The sequence below is a fragment of the Ochlerotatus camptorhynchus genome, unplaced genomic scaffold, assembly GCF_037179485.1.
Source record: "Ochlerotatus camptorhynchus isolate MF236.1 unplaced genomic scaffold, CSIRO-AGI_Acam_v1.1 ptg000177l, whole genome shotgun sequence".
In the NCBI taxonomy this organism is placed as follows: Eukaryota; Metazoa; Arthropoda; class Insecta; order Diptera; family Culicidae; genus Ochlerotatus; species Ochlerotatus camptorhynchus.
The window spans coordinates 484,264-500,640 of NW_027040667.1; the positions used below are offsets into that span (position 1 = coordinate 484,264).

Here is a 16,377-nt window from a genome sequence, read left to right on the forward strand (position 1 = left end):
AATAAGTTAACCATATATCAGAGATTTGAGAGAATAATATAGTAATCGAGTACAATAAACTCAGGGGAAAACAATACATACAAAAGATTAAAAGTTATTAATTGACACATACCTTTACTTTTACTTATTTCCTAAACTATTCCTCTCCTTGTTGATCTGCTTAATGCTATTGGTCTGCTTGAGTTTTCTTAGTGAAGTTCAAGACTAAATAGGAAGATTTATGTTACAACTTTAGAGGTTAGTTGCCTCCCTAAGCATCCTAATTATTTTGTTACTCTACTTAATGATATTAGACTTTCTGATATCTCCCATGCTTTATTAAGTACCTGCACTTGTGCTTGTAATCTAAAATTAAACGTGTTTAAAGTACTTTTGATTTTGGCCTATACCTATTTATTATATCTTAGTTCGAACCAGGTGACACCTTCAAGTGACTAAAATGCTTCACTTTGAAGTTAGTTTCCTAGCTGTTGTATGCTCTAACTACGCTCACACGTTTCCACTATGTCGCACCACAAAAATACGTATGGGTATGTCACAATAGAAGCACGCCACAGTGGAAATCCCGAGCCCTAGTTCTAACACTTATCCCAAATCAAAATGAAGTACTTATAAGATTAGTTACAATACCATGTACAAAAATGGTGTTTAACATTGTTCCCTGAGTAATACCTCAATGAAAACAACAATGAAAGCTTGTCACGCAAATAGCAGGATCACCGTTGGGCACTTTCTGGAATATTTCAAAAGTATAATTCCCTTACAAACCCAAATAAATCTATCTGCGTAAAAATAAATAAAATAAGAGTGATTTGCGGCAAAACCCGCCAGTATCGCACCCAACGTCAGTGCCTATACGTAAGCGTACTACGACGCGGCCCTCAAACAAAGGAGTAACAAGTGTGATACTATCACTGCTAGACTAGATCTTTGGTTTTCTCATGCAATGGTTCATCAGAGAGGGGAAGCTCAGTAATCCCCATCGCCTGCTCATGGCGACATTCTATCGCGGCATGAGCCAGAAACGGCCATAAACTTACCGTCTCCAACACTCCACTATAAAGCATGAAATTAAGCCCGCCCACCAGCAACACGGTGCAACAACTAGCCAAAGGGAGGGCGACCCGAGCAAAGTAAAATATCAAATTGATAACAAGTTCTATTACCCGGTTATCACTTTTTGATAACTGAATGTGTTATCATTGTGGTTGAATTAACAGCCAACATAACAAAAACGATAACAAAAAATTGCTCGTTGGATATCACAAAAATAACTAATTTTTTTATCATTGATAATATCTTGATAACAAATTCTGTAAGCCATACAGATTTATTCCATAAATTTCAAATCATGTTATCATTTTGATATCAAAGCCTTACGCTGATATCTGAAATATGATTTGGGATTAAAAGCACTATTTTTTATTGTTTCGATGCGAATAGTATTTAAAGTTTTGAACTAACCTTGCATCGTTAATAAATATATAGTGAATTTTTCATGATAACAACTGATAACAAAATTGATCAAGGCTGATAACTAAATAAGTTATGCGATAACAACTGAAAACAAAATGATATCTGGGATAACAAGGCTTGTTATCTAGATGATATCAAGTTGTTATTCTACTTTGTTCGGGGAGCCCTTTAGTTCATTTGGGATCAATTTTCTCCATACGAATGTGTAAAAGTTACTCACTATCTGAGTTAGTTTCGTTTTCAGTGTTTGTTGCTGTCTTTAGTAAAGTAATTCACATGGATAAGACCTATTGTATGCTGGAGAGCTCAGTTCAGAATTGTGACCTGAGTGATCTACGTTTTTAGAAATTTTTCCATACGAATGAGTAAAAGCGACTCACAACTGAATAATATTTACTCACTCTCTGAGATAGTTTAGTTTTCAGTGCACAACGCAACGGTCATCCCTTTTTAGCACTCGGTAGTTAAACGATGACTGCATTCAATTTTTTGTACGTTTCCCTTACTTAAGCACAGACAAACAGACATAACACTCACAATCACATTCATCGCAAATAATATTTTAGTTGGGAATGTGCTTGCATTTGTCATGGTGGCGCCACTGAAGCATTCAGCAAGCCACCAAATTTCGAACTTATCAGTGATGCCAGTTCTTTTTCACGTCTAGTTAGTAGATGTCAACTCTTGAAAATGATAAGTGGTCAAGGGTCAAGGCATCCAGGAGACACATACCACATCTAACGAATACAGAAAAAAAAGTTGTTGAATATTATATCAAAAGTGCTGCACATTAGTCATTTCGTTCCTAATATTACGCTGTACGATTAACACAGAATTCTAGAACAAATCATGTTGATGACTGTAATATTCTATCAACTTTTACCCCTTTTACCAGTTATTGATGTTCAATACTTCACCATGAATTTCATTGATTGATACATATTATATTTTTTTGCTGTACACACATTAAAGTGATGAGCGGTGGTAGAAAGGCCACTAATTAGTGATGCATTACCTCGTTTAAAAACTTGTTTCCAGCAAAATAATAAGCACACTAAACAAACAAAACAAATCTCTTAATAAAAGTTTTAGCTTCTGTGAATTTTTCCTACGGATCCTTATTCCTGCAAAATTCAATCAATTCTATAGATCTACGGAAAATTTAGTAGAACCGACATCCCTGTTTTCCATCTGTTTTGTTTTTATTCAAAACAACTGACGCGTTGACAGAACGATGGAAAAGCAAATGGTGAAAAAATGGCATGAACGAGGGATGATAGATGGTGCTAGTGCGCATGCAAAATCGCTTGACGATATTTTTGAAGAATTTTCTTCTAAGAGTTATGTCTGTTTGTCTGTGCTTAAGCATTTAGATTACCATTCTAAGCCCCACCTTTTCTCTGTATTTTGCTGATGTAGGTCAATGAATAGAAAAAAGCAAAGAAAAAAATACTGAGTGGAACCGGCTCGTCTCTCTGTTCTCTCGATAGTCATAGCGAGCGAGCACGTGATTGGTTGATTATGGTTAAAAAGTTTGATTAATTTGCAATAGTTAACCATTGATGAAAAATTATCATCTGTATACCAAACAAATTTTACATTCAATCTGAATAAAATAGTGTAATTAAAAATGAATTTCATACAAAAATGACCATGTTACAAGCGTTCAAAACCTGACACTATTTCATCACACAATTTGTTTGATTTGCACCCCAGTCCACAAATAGGGTTTTTGATCTAATTTCCGTCCTACTAAGCACAACCCGCGCTTTATTTTTCTTTTCTGAACGAGTTTAAACAAAAAATGGAATATTTATATCAAAGATGACTTGCAAATTTATTCACCTTTCCATACGTACCGTTGGATTTGATAAAGAGTCACAAATTGTTGAGATATTGTCTAAAATCTAACACTGCTTCTTGATTCTAAATTCGTTCTACGAGTTTCAATTCCGTCCTAACGCATTGAAACGCCATTAGATTTTCTTCGTCCTACGAATAAACGTAGAAAAAGGGGATTCGCTAGGAGCGCTTCTTTTGTTTTGAGAACAATGAGCGTAAATATTCATATAATGCGCTCTAACAGGATTTATGTTGTAGCTAATGAACTAACGCATCGGAACAAACCTATTATTGATTTGTGCACGGTGAAATCATTGATATTATTGATCTTTTCTGATCGATAGAACGGAAATGGGCGATTACGACGAAGTAGCGCTCTACCCTACGTAGTCCTACGTCTAAAAAACGCAAAACCTCAACTCTACCTAGGGGGCAGAAAAAGCTTTAAAAGCACATGGATGAAAGGGACCGGACACAGGGACTACATCAAAAAAAGTTTCTTTTGATTTTGATCCTATAAGTATAAGAAGTTTACCCGAATACTACTGCCAATTAGTGTGAGAATTCCAATATTAAACAGCATCATCCTTGCCTATGTATGAGATAATGGATTAATTTTATTTGCTCTGCTCTTCCGTCTCACTAAATAAAGCTGGATCCAGCGTGTGATATCCATCTCCATTCTTCCGTAGAGACCATTTAGTAGCTCGACACTTTCGTTCAGTCCAGTTCGATTCGAAATTAATCTTTTTTTTTCATCGAACGCTGTAAAGCGAAAACTTCTCTATTTGAAAAGCAGCATTGCGTGATTCAATTAAAATTCCGATCTTTCACTTCTGCCCTTTGCTAATCTGAACGTTTGCTTGTCGATAGGCTGTACCCTTCAGTGCTGGGTAGTCGCAGTTCGTAGAAGCGGATTAAGTCGAACGAAAGTCGATTTTCTGCCGTCGTCATCGGATGCTTCGCGCGCGCGTCCATTTGACTTTAAATCAGAACGAAACCTTGATAGAGAGGTCATCGCAGAACTGAGCGACTCAAACGACACAACGAATGGAGGATGAAGCTCCATGCTTTATCAATCACGTGCATCCAGCAGAAAACAACCGATGGATGTTTACTTTGGGTGTTGTTTATGCCGTTGGCGTTGGCTGCTATTTTGTAAACTGAGTGGTTAATGTTGGGTGTTGTTGTTATAAATATTGTTCTATTTAGAGATGAAGTCGCCATCGATCGGTTGTTATGAGAGGTTGAAGATTGTAGTCCTAATCAAATTTTAAGAGTTTTACTTGACTTTCTATTTTTCTTACGATGTTACTACTTAGCTTAACCTTCAGAAGGTAGAGTTTTGTGAACGGCTAATTGCGAATATCATATTTTCTTAATCTCCATGCCTTGCTTAATTTGCATACCGACTAACACACATATACAAATAAAAAAACGTAAATTGCTAACACCACGCCATATCACAGAACAAATGTAATTTTCAACGCTCTCAATATTTTGATTGAATTTGCTAAATTAAATTTTTCGAAATCAAAGACAACTATTGTACAGTCGAACTATCCACAATCTTACCGCCAACGCAGAATGAGCACACGGAATTTAATTTAGTGCTCTAGCATTTGCTCGTTCGCTCGCTATATTCACCCGCCGCTAGGATGACGATAAATTCAGAACACAGATATTGTGAAACTCTTACTCATGCCTTGCAGCGCTACCGCACATTATCTACGGAACCACATTTCAGGCGCGCTCAAGCAAATGCACTGCAAAAACCCGAATTTATCCACCTATGGTGTGATCAGACCCTTCTTACTTATTCAAGTTTATTTATTTTATTGTCATTATCAGTGACCAAGCCCCCCACCCCCGTGTCATCCAGTGACGCTACGCCACTGCCCGGGGGTACCCGGAATATATCCGGGTTTCGTCTATTTGGTGAGGCTACCAATCACCTTATCATCGTATTTTAATGTGATTTAATGGGTTTTAATTCAATTCATATTCAAGCAACTTCCCCGGGGTACCCGGAACATGTCCAAGTGTGTCCAATGTGGTCTGGAACACTTAAAACGACTTGCATTGATCTTATTTTTGAATTCTGTAGTAATTTGATGTGTCACATGATGGTTTTGATACGTTTTCCGTTAAATCCAGCGTGAAGGCCCATATTCACCGGATCTTATTCCGGCCATATCTCCGGAACCGGTTCACCGATTCCAAAAACGTTCAATAGCGTTCAATGGTACCCCAAGACCTATCATTTGGCGCCGAGTTTGTCCAAATCGGTTGAGCGGTTGCTGAGAAACGTGAGCGCATTCATTTCGTTACATACACACACACATACACACATACACACGTACACACACACACACACACACAGACATGTTCCGATCTCGTCGAGCTGAGTCGAATGGTATATGACACTCGGCCCTCCGGGCCTCGGATCGATAGTCGGTTTTTCAAGTGATATCTATACCCTTGTTTGTAAGAAGGGTAAAAAGTAAATCTATTGTGAATTTATGAAACTCCTCCACGCAAAATTTACCACAAGTTGTTTAAATTTGCAATCAAACTGAAACTCTCATCTCCAAAAACCCTATCGTAAATTCATCGCTGTGGCAACTTGTTCTCCCAGTGTCTACAGTTGGAGATCTGGATCATCCCACGATAAAAGCATCCATATAAACACAAAACGAACACGCCTCGACGCTTCGCATCGTCTTTCCTCTACTCTTGTCCGGTGAAAGATAAACGATTCATTACTGACCTCGACCTATATTTTAATCCCGGCAATTGTCCAAAGCTTCCGCCTTACAGTGCTGTCCTTGAGAAAAAGCAGCAGACGCCAACCTTCGTAGAACTTCAGCACAAATTGGCACAGTCAAGATGGCCATCCAGTAGCGAAAAAGCTGACACGGTCACGAGGATGCTATTCGAACGAGAAATAAGCTTTGGCACCGGTTCGAAGTGCAAATATTGCCAAGCAATATGTGATATATGTTGCGCTACGTGGCCCAGGGTTATTCAACGGAGCCATCTACTTCGTCGTGTTTTGATAGAATTTCATCATTCCGGTTGACCTTTCAGCTTGGATTATGATAAGCGCATGTCGTGCTGAGTTACTTCTTAGCGGATGATATTCCTGTGTTCGGTCACATCATCGGCTTCGGGCTCTACGTGATTGGTATGGTAGCGAAGCCCGCCTACAGAACAATGTAAGTTCTATTCCCACTACTGAGTCAGTTGTGTGTATACTTTCTTGTGTATTGTTAGTTAAGTTTATCTATAGTTAATCGTTTTTTTATTAGTATTCTAGTATTTAAGAGAAGACATTTTGAATATTATTTAAACTAGTACGTTAATCCTCCGAGGCAATAAAAAGTAAATTAAGTGTCCAGAAGTGTTTCTATATTGTGCTCCGAAGCTATGCCATTTTCCATCCATCGCCACTTTGAAATCACAACGTAGGGCAACATCCTTGGCGAAACATCCTGCTTTGCAACCGAGCTAAGTGTACCAGCTATTGGTGCTCCCATAATTAGCCGTACGACTTAAACCAATTCATTCGCGGCAATTATACAGCTAAGCATTAAAACTAATTCCATGTGGAAGATATTCCGATGTTCATGAATATTTTGAGGTTTGAGGTTTGAATCGGATGAAGATTTTGACAAGGCTGGTAGCAGGTCACTTTTTAGTGACTTCTGGATTTATGAGGGATCTGTAGACCATGATTTAGACTTGTAGAATGCTATAAAACCTCTATAAAGCTTGCAATGTTACTTGGGTAGGTCACTATTTCCAAGTCAGTCACTAAAAAGTCACATTTTTTCAGCTAAAAGTCACTAAAGTCACTATTTCTTAAATTTTAGTCACTAAAGTCACTTTTTTACGACTAATAATGTCAAGAGTAAATAATTTGCCTTTAAAAAATCACATCAAGTAACAGCTTGATTTGGTAACAAATTTGTGTTAAAAAGATTCATTAAAAATCATCGTGTAAAGTCCGACAAAGAAGCGTTCCGAACAGACCAAAACGGTCAAATTGTTGCTGATGGAATCACTAATATTTTTTTTTTCATCTCCGTGATTCATGACATTCAGGTCCGTTATCTTCGATATTCTCCAGACCAGATTATAAAATTTCCAAGTTTTTCGATAAAAAATCTGATTCCAACCTGGCTCCTGGCTTCTTTGCTTCGTGATCCTGGAAATTTTCCAAGTCTTCGATATTTAGCAAAAATGGTCTAGGAAAGTTACCTTGCGCTAGACATTTTTTCAAAGATTTTTAAAAAAAAAATCTTTGTTTGTTTCAGAAGTATTTAAATGTTTCAAGGACTGTGAACTTGCATTCCATATATTCAAAATATAAAAATTATTCCGGGTCGCACAAGTTTCTTAACTTGTTTGTCTTAGAGATTTCTAATGCTTAAGTCCCAGTATTAAAAAATTGGTCAAAAATCTTTAAAATTTATCTCGGAATCTTTTATTTTTTTCGATTTCCAGATGTTATTGATGTTATTTGTTCATTGATTGTGCCGTCTCCGTATTCTACGACAACATCTATAATGTAATCCAAGATACTGTACCGGTGAAGACACGAAAATCTTGTTTGCACACAGCAAAAAATTCTGAATTTTAATTGTTATGTAAACATTCATTCATGTAAACTTGTATTACATTTCACGCAAAGGAGCAACTTGTAAGCAATGTTGTTTACAAAGATAGGCTTTTGTATACAATATTTTCAACTTTTCATGAATTGCATCACAACTTTTTGTACGATTTGTAATGTAAACATCTATGATATGTGACGCTCCATTTATGTGCATCATATTGAACAGAAATTTACACTACTTTTTTTAACTGTGCATTTCCAACAACCTTGGTGGAATCCGCAATTGCGTAATCTGCGTAACCGTCTGCGTAAAGTTCGAATTACTATGGGAAAACTTATGTTTTTGTTCATATGTGAGAAGAAAAGAGCACAAATATCAAGGCTACTATATCACAACGCAGAATACAGTGTTGCTAACAGAACAGCTGCTTGATCATGCCATAAGATTATCAATCCCTTAAACAATTAATAACTATTTAATTTGACATTTGGCTGAAAAACGATATTCAGCAAAGTTGTAGCTTAGAAGGAATAGTTATAGAACTTTTCGAAAAAGCAATATGGAAAATGGGTAGAAGACAATGAACAAAAAGTTTGGTTTTCCCATAGTAATTTCCATATAAACTTCGAATAGTTTGTACCAAGTCAGTTTCTTACCAAATGAGTTTAAATTTTGGGAGGCTAATTAGGACCTGATTTTTTAAACCGTTTGAGCACTGTGGAGCGAAAATTGCAATTTTTGCATCAGTCTAGTGGACCATCGTTGGCCACTCCCGTTATTTCTATTTTCAATCGATCGCTTAAGGATGGCGTTTTTCCGGATGCCTGGAAGCTCGCCTCAATTACACCAATCTTCAAGTCCGGTAACATGCACAAAGTGGAAAATTACCGACCTATCTCGATCCTGAACTGCTTGGCCAAAGTTCTCGAAAGTCTTTTGAATGAGAAGTTGTATCCAGCTGTTCAACCCATAATCTCAAAGTTTCAGCATGGATTCATGAAAAAGCGCTCGTCAGTCTCTAACTTGATGACTTACACGAGCACATATCCATGACAGTTGCAAAGGCCAACTCCATGCTAGGATTTTTGCGCCGCAATACTGCACAATTCGACGACGTGTACGCCCTGAAAGCGCTGTACTGCTCTATGGTCCGCAGTGTTCTTGAATATGGAGTACAAATTTGGGCTCCATATCATGCTGTTCATGTACTGCGCATCGAGAGAATCCAGAAACAGTTTATAAAGTTTGCATTACGACGTCTGCCATGGACAAAACCAGATAGCTTACCTCCGTACGAGCATAGATGTGCGCTTATTGGACTGCAAACACTAACAAATCGCCGAGTCTTTCTCCAGAGGATGGTCATATTTGACATAATTAGTAATCATATTGACTGCACAGATAAAAATTCTGAATTTTAATTGTGATGTAAACTTTCAACTTGTATTTCTTTTCACGCAACTGAGCAACTTGTAAACAATGTTGTTTACAAAGATGGGCTTTTGTATACAATATTTGCTACATTGCATGAAATGTCTCAGAGCTTTACATGATTTATAATGTAAACTAATATGATATGTGACGCTACATTTATGTGCATTAGGGTAACCAACTTGAATTGGACCCCTACATATTTTGGACCCTTTTCATATATTTTCCACGCTTACTGTCTAGTTTCTTCAAATTCATCTGAGTCGATGTTGTAATTACATTCTTTCAATTACTTGCTATGTCTCAAGATCATTAGTTCACCTCAAATTGCTTACAATTGCTCAATTTATGCAGTTTTAGAAAATGTTATCGAAAAAGTTTCATGTTTCGACGTTTGTCAAAAGGAATCGGCGTTAGTGTACTTGTTTTAAATTTGGTCTAAAATATACAATTCAATGATTTTTTTATCAAATCAGTTTATCTGATTTTGGAAGATGTATTTCACGTGTTTATAAAGATTTCACCTTAAGATTTTACTTAAAAAGTATTAAATAAAAAGTGTCCAAAAAAGATCGTAAAAAAATGTTACCAACTTATTTTGGACACTTATCAAATGAGAATCATCAAAAGAGCGACAAAAAAAAATTCCGGTTGGTCGATCGTGCTATTATCTCAGATTTCTGATTAAATTGGTAAGTAAATCAATCAAAATTATATGAATTCATTGTTTTTAAATATATTTCTTGTTTATCAGGCGATTCAAAATGGGAAAAACGGCAAAACACGTAGAGTGGTCCACTCTGAGTTTTCCTAGTTTTCCTAGTTCCTAGTTTTCCGCAAAAGTTTTCCTATCTCCCAAACGTATTTAACTAAGGGGCTGTTCATAAACTACGTAGACGCTTTAGGGGGGTGGAAGCGCTTAGCAGATGTCTACGGTCCATACAATTTTTTAAATTTTGTGTTTGAGACTGTCTTCTACGGAAGAGGGGGGGGTTGAAATCTCTCAAAAACCGTCTACGTAGTTTATGAACAGCCCATACAAAAAATAATATGGACTGCAAGCATAGAGTCAGGTCTCCGTATTAAGATTTACTTCTGAATGATTTTTTTTATGGTATGATCAGTTGTTTACTTATGTTATATTATATTTCCTCCGTTACTCGCGCCAACTTTTGTAACACGAGTACTCACGCGTTGTACTTTGTACAACAGTGTGAGTTTTCCATTTCCATTTTGCAGCCGAGCTACCAATCGATCTGAAATCAACGAGTATTCCTCAAAAAACTTGCTTTTAACTAAACAAGCTAAATATTAATTACAGTTAACCCCCAAAATATGCGGATAATAGAGAAAATGTAAATGGAAACCGCGTAAATGGTGTCCATACTACGAGGGTTCTGACTTAATTGGTTACAACATAGAATATCTCGAGATCCTGACCAGATAGAAAGTTACTGTCTTTCCAAAGTAGTTCTAGAGATCATAACCTTTTTGCTGGTGGACAGTAGTTCAGAATTTACTCACTACATAGCGCTAGTATACATGTGAAGTTCTCGCATGTGATATATCTCGAAATCCTGACCAGATAGAAAGTTACTGTCTTCGAAAAAGTTGTTCAGGAGTTCAAAGCCTATAGTTTAGAATTTTTTCACTATATGGTGCTAGTATATACGTGAAATTCTCATATAAAATATCTCGAAATCCTGATCATATAAAAAGTTACTGTCTTCGGCAAAGTTGTTCAGGAAGTCAAGGCCTTTTTGCTGGTGGACTTAAGTTCAGAGTTTTCTCACTTTGCAACGCTAGTATACATGAGGAATTCTCGCATATAAAATATCTCTAGATCCTGACCAGACAGAAAGTTACTGTCTTTGGCAAAGTTGTTCAGGATGTTAGGATCTTTTCGTTGGTGTACAGTAATTCAGAATTTTCCCTTTATGCGGGTCATTCAGAGATATTTTATATGCAAGGATTTCACGTGTCTTTCAACGTCACCTAGTGAGAAAATTATGTACATTCCACCAATGATAGGGTTTGATCTCCTGGACAACTTTGCCGATTACAGTACATTTTTAGCAGGTCTTGAGATATATCATATGCGAGAATTGCACGTATATACTAGTACCATGAAGTGAAATATTCTGAACTACCGTCCACTAGCCAAAAGGCCTTGATCCCCTGAACAACTTTGCCCAAGACAGTAACATTCTATCTTGTCATGCTCTCTAGATATTTTATATGAGAGAATTTAACGTGTATACTAGAACTACATAGTGAGAAAGTTCTGAACTATTCTACACCAAGCAATAGGCTTTGACCTCCTGAAAAACTTTTTCAAAGACAGTAACTTTCTATTTGGTCAGGATCTCGAGATATATCATATGCGAGAAGTGTATATGTATACAAACGCCAAGTGGTGAGAAAATTCTGAACTACTGTCTACCAGTCGAAAAGTCTTGACCCCCTGAACAAGTTTGCCCAGTACAGTAACTTTCTAGCTGGTCAAGAACTCGAGCTATTGTATATGCGAGAATTACACGTATATACTAGCGCCTCGTAGTGTGAAATTTCTGAACTACTCCACCAACGAAAAGAGCTTGACTTCCTGAACAACTTTGCTGCAGGCATTTACTTTCTATCTGGTCAGGATCTAGAGATATTTTATACACGAGAATTGCACATGTGTACTAGCACCACGAAGTGAGATAATTCTGAACTATTGTACACTAAGAAATAGGCTTTGACCTCCTGAACAACTTTGCCCAAGACAGTAACTTTCTATCTGGTCAGGATCTCGAGATATTCCATGTTGTAACCAATTAAGTCAATCCCACGTAGTATGGACACCGTTTACTCGGTTTCCATTTACATTTTCTCTATTATCCGCATTTTGGGGGTTAATTGTAATCAAAGTTTAGCATTTTTAGTTCAAAACAAGTTTTTTGAGGAATACAAGTTGGTTTCAGATCAATTGGCAGCAACAAAATGGCAATGGAAAACTTATATGTGTTGTACAAAGTACAACAGCGCGAGTAACGGGGGGTTAACTTTTATGCATACCGTAAAACGGGGTGTAATTGATCAGCGGGGCAAAATTGATCGCTGAAATTTCTCGTGATATTTTTTTCATGTGTAACATGTTTTTCGTTACTAAGCGTACGAATGTATCTTTGTATACATTGTAAAAATATTATGCATAATACAATATTGGGTACACTCAGCGATCAATTTCACCCCGTTTTACGGCACCTTCTTTGAAAATTTTCCCACCTAGACGGACCTAACAAATGCGAGATAGGAAGAAGTGACCGTCGTAATTAATTTTAGGCTCATAGGTTGAAAGAACTTCAGCATGTCCAAAATATATTCGTTCCCATTCAGTGTGTCCAAAATATATTATGGACACTGTCCAAAATCAAGTGGAAGGGTCCAAAATATGTGAATATCATGATGTGAAAAGAATCATTTTTCGAGTATATATCAATAAATAAAACATCTAGTGACATTTTACATCCAAGATGAGTATCTTTCGAACACAACCGCATGTAAATTGCATAATAATAATAAACAAATAATATTATTTTGACACAAACGTGATCTCACTTCCTCTAGGGGTCCAAAATCAGTTGGTTACCCTATATTGAACAGAAATTTACACTACTTTTTCGAACTGTGTGCAGTTGTTTGCTCGGGAACATCAATTTCCACACTCCAGTTCGCCGTCTCCGCAACTATTACTTTCTGTGGACTCCCGGACATCGTACTGCTTACGGTTATAATAAACCTCTCCGTAGATGTTGCAGACTGTTTAATGATGTGTGTGATGTTTTTGATTTTAATATAAGTAGACCAGTTTTTAAGAATAGGATTAAGTCAATTTAAACAGTCAGTAGGGTAGAGCACTACTTCGTCGTAATCGCCCATTTCCGTTCTATCGATCAGAAAAGATCAATAATATCAATGATTTCACCACGCAGAAATCAATGATAGGTTTGTTCGGATGCGTAAGTTCATTAGCTACAACATAAATCCAGTTAGAGCGCATAATATTAATATTTACGCTCATTGTTCTCAAAACAAAAGAAACACTCCTAGAGAATCCTCTTTTTCTACGTTTATCGGTAGGACGAAGAAAATCTAATGGCGTTTCAATGCGTTAGGACGGAATTGAAACTCGTAGAACGAATTTAGAATCAAGAAGCAGTGTTAGATTTCAAACAATATCTCCACAATTTGTGACTCTTTATTAAATCCAACGGTACGTATAGAAAGGTGAATGAATTTAGAAGTCATCTTTCACAGACATATTCCATTTTTTGTTTAAACTCGTTCAGAAAAGAGAGGTAAAGCGCGGGTTGTGCTTAGTAGGACGGAAATTAGATCAAAAACCCTATGACTAAAATGTCAAATATGGTGATTAAATAAATAAATAAACTCCAGTTATGGCCGAGACGCATGCAAAATATTCTACACGGCAAATAAATCTGGCTCATATGTGAGTCCCGTTGACCAAAAAATCACATTTGAGTAAATTTCTACTCAAATATGAGCAAATATCACTCATATTTGAATGACATTTATCCATATATGAGTGACATTTACGCATCTTTGAATAAAAATTGACTCATTCCTGTGACCTAAGTTTTTGCGAATTTAAGTGAACTTTACTCAAAAATGAGCGAGAATAATTTGCGTGTGCATTCACGATCTTTCCATCTTGGAAAATTTTCCTCGTTCCAGAATAGTAAGATTTTTTCTTGGACCGCTATCTAGAAAAGTTGTGTAGGTCCTAGAGCTTTAAAAATTTGAGGTGTTTCAAAAGTTTCTATATCCGCGGTCTTTACAATTGATTGTCTTAAAATTGTCAGCATTTGCCTTGTTATTAGTATTTGATTACCTAATAAGGCATTATTATGATGCAAATAATATTTTCATTTTATGTTCGACATCACTACAATAGGTCAAGCAGCGGCAAATATTAAATAACAAACAACAGATAAATGTACGTATAAGCAACTCATTAAATGATAAATTCATAAATTCATAAAAAATATTTTGTGTACTTTTAGGATAAAGCGTAGAGTGGAAAACGATTTTAAAAAGAACTACATTTTCTAATTTTGGTTGACATAAAGCAAAAATCAAATTTGCATTAGTCATAATCATGGAGACCAACAGATTCCAATTTGTAATTTCCCAGGGTTTCCCCGGAATTTTGGTTTTTTTTTCCCGGATGTTTTGAGCCAGGGAAATTTCTAAATTATCACCCATTTAGCCGAGTGATCTCTACGGCTCAATCGCATCCAGTTATATGTTTAAATGTATATTTCATTCATTTTTTTTAATCGTTAGTTTCTTATCAAGAAGTCAGTTAGATTTTTTGATATATTAACTATATTGAAAAAAGTTCGCTCAACACTCTTTACAGGATGTTTATGAAATGTTCTCAAATGTTCTTTATAATCATTTCCTATCACAGTGTTATTTTTAGAGTTTCTCTAAAATTAATTTGAGATTCGCGCCGAGAGACCATTGAAAATGTCTATACAACATTTCAGAACACTAAAAAAAGAGAAAAAATTAATCCTAAAATTCGTTTAGAATAAAATTTACTGAAACTTTCTGTAAGAAATTCTATTTAGAATTAGTCTGAATATTCCTTATAATTTTCATGCAATTCTCCTCAGAATTGTCATACAATTCTGCTCATAATTATCTTGGAGCTCTCCACTAAATTCTTCAGAAAATTCGCTTGGAATTCTTCTCAGAATACTCAGGCTTGCACTTACTTACTATAAAAAATTGTTTTTCAGTATCATGAAATCATTAGATATTATAATCAGGGTTGCTTCCACTCACTTGCTATAAAAAATGTTTTTCCGAATTATGAAAACATTAGATGTTATAATGGTAATTAGTACATATAAGTTACAAGAAGAAGTTGTGAAGTATGTAGTTGACACATAAAACCTGTCAATATTGCTTTCAGTGCGTCACAATCAGCGATTTAACGATTCGTGAGCGCTCACTCTGCGTGAAGCATAAGATCGCTGATTGTGACGGTTTGAAAGCGAAATTGAATACCCTTGAAATTCTTCTCTAGATTCTCTTGGAATTAAACTCGGAATTCACATAAAACTCATCTCAGAATTCCTTTGGAATGGTTCCCTCAAAATTCGATTCCCTTGGTATTTATCGTGAGATCCTTAAAACTTTCTTTAGAATTCACTTGATATTACATTGATATTATCTTTAAATTTTCTAAGAATTTCATTTGAATTGTCATCACAATTATTCGAAGAACTTATTTTGAATATTCATTTAAAATGAACCTGGAATCCGCTTCACAATCGTCATGAATTTTCCAAAAGAATTACCTCAAGATTCTACTCTGAACGTCTGAAGTCCCACAAATGACTTGGAGTTCTAGTGAAATCTCTCTTAGAGTTTTTAAAAAAGATCTATTGGTATTTTTCTCAAAATAACGACGTCGGTGGTGTAGTGGTAAGCGTGATTACCTCTCACCCCAGCAGGCCTGGGTTCAATCCCAGTCGGCACCGCCGGGATGTTCTGAGGCATAACATCTCTGATCACGCCTTCCTTCGGATGGGAAGTAAAGCCGTTGGTCCCCGGTTCATGAGTTGATGGGTCGATAGGTAGGGTCCAGAAGGTAAAGACTCTTGTTGATCCGCGGAAGGAATTGAACTTGCGGATTCAAAATTCATTCGATCAAAAAAGGTAGATTTGGTGTTGGCAATCCAGGCATTTTTAACTTCTTACAATCTGGACGGGAGATTCCATTGGGCTACGGACTAACTACACTGACAGAATCGGTTTTCGGATGGATGATGTCCAGAGAAATCAGCACATCAGCTGAAGGTTCCAGGTTCTCGTGCGATATCGCCATATCCGACAATTTGAAGGAACTATTATCTCGGTGAGGCCTCCCTTAGCTCAGTCGGGAAAGGCGCAGCTACAAAGCAAGACCATGCTGGAGGTGGCTGGG

At 36.6% G+C, this 16,377-nt stretch overlaps 1 protein-coding gene across 2 annotated transcripts in view; it reads right to left on the reverse strand.

Annotated features, from left to right (window-relative positions):
* LOC135701820 (calcium/calmodulin-dependent protein kinase kinase 1) overlaps positions 1-16,377 on the reverse strand; it is a 540,452-nt gene that overhangs the window by 456,193 nt on the left and 67,882 nt on the right. The gene's annotated exons all lie outside the window — the stretch shown is intronic.